The sequence below is a fragment of the Cannabis sativa genome, chromosome 9 (genome assembly GCF_029168945.1).
Source record: "Cannabis sativa cultivar Pink pepper isolate KNU-18-1 chromosome 9, ASM2916894v1, whole genome shotgun sequence".
Lineage (NCBI taxonomy): Eukaryota > Viridiplantae > Streptophyta > Magnoliopsida > Rosales > Cannabaceae > Cannabis > Cannabis sativa.
Window position 1 is genome coordinate 42,819,810 of NC_083609.1, and position 4,128 is coordinate 42,823,937.

The 4,128-nt window shown below is 26.6% G+C and overlaps 2 non-coding genes across 2 annotated transcripts; one reads left to right on the top strand and one right to left on the bottom strand.

The window, feature by feature from the left end:
- Nucleotides 1-3,008: 3,008 nt before the first annotated feature.
- TRNAN-GUU (transfer RNA asparagine (anticodon GUU)) lies at nucleotides 3,009-3,082 on the top strand. Its single transcript has one exon. It is a non-coding gene; the product is annotated as a tRNA-Asn (tRNA).
- Nucleotides 3,083-3,143: 61 nt separating this feature from the next.
- On the bottom strand, nucleotides 3,144-3,225 carry TRNAS-AGA (transfer RNA serine (anticodon AGA)). Its single transcript has one exon. It is a non-coding gene; the product is annotated as a tRNA-Ser (tRNA).
- Between the last annotated feature and the right edge of the window lie 903 nt (nucleotides 3,226-4,128).

The following is a 4,128-nucleotide window of genomic DNA, read 5'->3' on the forward strand; positions in this document are numbered from 1 at the left end:
TAAAATTAATAATTTTTTTTCACATAACTAACAACAAAATAAAATAAATTATTGTTATTTTATGTCTCCAACAACAAATTAAAATAAATAAAATTACAAATAACAAATTCAAATGATGAAAAAAAATTGTATGTATAAAGAAATATCTAATTTTATTTTAAATTGTATATTGAAAAAAAATTATATATAACAATGGAACATACATTTGATCTTTTAAGTTTTGAAATATAATTGTATTATATGTATTAGACTTTTAAATTATTATTTTTTTTTACATTTTAATTGTATATATAGTTTTCTAATATTTTTTTAATAAATATGTGTGGATTGGATTGAATCGGTTACTTTTACATGTCAATCAACATCCATTCCGTACAAGTACGGATTTTGAATTTTCTAATCCAATCTAATCTAATTCGTACAAGTGCGGATATCCACACTTTGCGGATTGGATTGAATTGGATCAGGTATTTTATGAACACCCCTATCAAGTTATTGCATCTTCCTTGACAATTCTCTAGTATCTTGGAAATCAAAGAAGCAACACACTATCTCTTGGTCCTCAGCTGAAGTCGAATACAGAGCAATGGCTAATGCCACCTGCAAACTAACTTGGCTTCACTCAATCATGCATGACTTCAACATCAACATCAAACTCCCTTCAACACTTTTCTGTGACAACAGTGCAGCTCTTCACATCTCTGAAAATCCAGTTTATCACGAGCTTAACAAAACATGTTGAAATCGATTATCATCTCATTCGTGAAAAGATCAACAATGGCAAGATCAAGACCAATCATATCTCCTCCAAATCCAACATTGCTGACATCCTTACAAAACCTCTCTTTCAAACACATTTCCATACTTTAATCTCCAAGATGAGTATCAAAAATTTTTACAGTCCATCTTGAGGGGGCCTATTAAAATAGTTAGTGTTGTTAGTTATTTCAGTTAGTCAGTTAGGTAGAGTTAGTTACTTTGTACACTGTATATATAGTGTCCCATGCCATTGTAATCGAACACAATTTTTCAATCAATAATATCTTTTACTCTGTTTCATTACAAATGTTCTAATAAAGACTAATCTTAATGAAAAAAAATAAAATAAAATAATACATTCATATCATTTCATTCATTCCTTGCCTCATATTGTGTAGTTGAGCAATAACTCTTAGAGTGTTATTAGAGTTATAAAACTGTGACGAACATGTCTTTTTTAATCATGTGTGCATAGTTTGACCAACATAATATATATTATATTTTTTTAATTATATAATCAGAATCTAAGTGATTGTGTGTTGTATATTTTTACTCATTTTGTTGTGAAACCGATTCTATTTAATTTATGTTTTAGTATTGCTGGAACCGATTCTGTCCCCCCCCCCCTTTTATTAGAACCGGTTTTTGAGTTATTATTTATTTTTTATATTTACCCATGGAATCAAAACTATTTTTATTTATCTATCAGTATTTTTGAAATTGATTCCCTCTTGTTTTGTTTTAATCATAACCGATTTCTGAGCTATAATGTGTTATTTGTTTTTACTCATTTTGTTGTAGAACCGGTTGTATTTTAATTTATGTCTCATATAGTTTTTTATTTAGTTATTTCAGAAAATAGTTCTTGAATTATTTATTTTAGAAAATCGGTTCTTGAATTATTTATTTTAGAAATCGATTTTTATTTAATTAATTCAAGGATTTGGTTATAAATTTAGTTATTTCAAGAATCGATTTTTGATTTAGTTAATTCAAGGAACTAATTTTTGATTTATTTATCTTTATTTAACTCATTTTTTTTTGTATAAGTTTTTATCTTGGTTGTTTTACGAAACCAGTTTCTTTTTCTCATATTCTTAACTAATTGATAAATATAACATGTTTCTTTATCTTATATTTTGAGTTATTGTGTGTTATTTGTTTTTATTTTGTTATGTAATCGGTTCTGTTTAGATTTATGCATCAGTATTTTAAGATTCGACTCCCACCTTTTTTTTTTAATTATAACTGATTTCTTAGGTATTATGTGTTATTTGTTTTTACCCAATTTATTGTTGAACTAGTTTGGTTTCTGATTTATGTTCTATTGTTTTAAGAACTGGTTTTCTTTTTATTTTTTAATTATAATCAATTTGAATTATTCTGTCTTATTTGTTTAAATTCATTATATTATGGAATCAGTTCTATTTTAATTATAACCGGATTGAGCTATTTTGTGTTATTTATTTTTATTCATTATAACATTGTTGTAGAATCGGTTCTATTTTAATTATAACTGATTTGAATTATTTTGTATTATTTATTTTTATTCATTATGTTATATAATTGATTCTACTTTAATTATAACTAATTTGAATTATTTTATGTTATTTATTTTTATTCATTATTTTATAGAGTCGTTCTATTTTAATTTATATCTAAGATATCTAACTCCGACGACTTTTCTGACGACGATGACAACTCCAGCGACTTTTCTTGCAACGGTAACTTTTCCAGCGACAATAACTTTTTCGGCGATACTTATTATTAGAAGATTTATTAAATTTATTTATTGTCTTTTTTTTTTTAGTTTCTTTTTTCATATTTTAAACTTTAATTTTTTTTAATCTCATATCTTTTTACATTATTTATTTATGCCATATAAAAATAAACTCCATTAAAATTTCTCATGAAAAAACCTCTTTTTTTAAACCAAAACTTAGAATACGTTATTCTAAACATAAGGCTGCAAAAACATGGCATTATCAACACCATAAAAAGTTAAAAAAAAAATACCAAAACCCATACAAAAAGGGCAAACTTAGAAATGCAATATTTTTCAAATAAACTCTTAAAAAAAGTGTAATTTTCTGTTTATTGTTGGTAAAGTTGCAAAAAAATCGTTCATTTATTTCTGTTAGAAAATATTGTTGTAATCAAATGTATCAAAAACTAAAACAGTAAAAGAAAAGGTATTAATGTTTTTACTATTAGTTTATTAAACTTATAAACTTTCCTACACTCAGCAAGCTGGAATAGCTCAGCTGGTTAGAGCGTGTGGCTGTTAACCACAAGGTCGGAGGTTCGAACCCTCCTTCTAGCGATTTTATTTCTCATTTTTTTCCCAATCTTTAAGAAAAAATTATCAAAAAAATGTAGAAAATCGTGAGCGGCAGGATTCGAACCTGCGCGGGCAAAGCCCACATGATTTCTAGTCATGCCCGATAACCACTCCGGCACGCTCACCACTATATGAATTGGGTTAATCTTTCTTAATTTGTAAATAATAACAAATAAACAAACTGTTTTTCAATCAACCATATTTCCCACCATTTTTTTTTTCTGGTTAATATTATTATTATTATTTAATATTATTTTTTATATATAACGAAAGAAATAAAGGACCATATTTTTTTTTTCACTGTACACTACAGTTTAATGAAAAAAAAGTTAAAATGATTATTTAACCTGTATTCCATTTTATGATTATTAGGACAATATATAAAATTTTACTTTAACTAGGGATAATTTTAAGGAAATTAATATTCGAAGCCGTGTCCATTAGTGCTTTATTTTTGTTGAGTGAAAATTTGTTAGGAATGTTGTGGTACTCGGCTTGGGTACTTAATTGCGAGTGACCTTTAGATATGAAAACGAAAACCTTAAATATAATAGACTCAAAATAAATTTACAATTAAAGAAGAATTTTATATGGCAAAGAGATTATTACAACTTTTCTCTAAATTAAGGGGAGTTCAAGTAATAGTACTTGTAAATACTGTTATTATAGTTCGTAAATAAGTTGTAGCTAGTTAGTTGGTTTAATTGCTTTTCTGTTAGTTTGTTATGTCTGTTTTCCCTTAAATGACTTTGTATAAATACCTCTTTAATCAATAAAGTGTTGGAAAAATTCTCATTACAAGAGAAAATAGAAGGATTACAATCAAAATACTTAAAATACAAATAAAAGTATTTCATCAAGATTACAAGAAAGCTAGAGAAGAAGAAGAAGGATAACACACAAAAAGCTTGACCAAGGCTCAAGGACCTTTGTCCTAAAAGTCATTTCCTCCCTCATATGGACACTTAGGGAAACTCTAGAAATGTTCTTAAGGATTTATCAATTCTCATATGTTCAGCCTAGTGTCT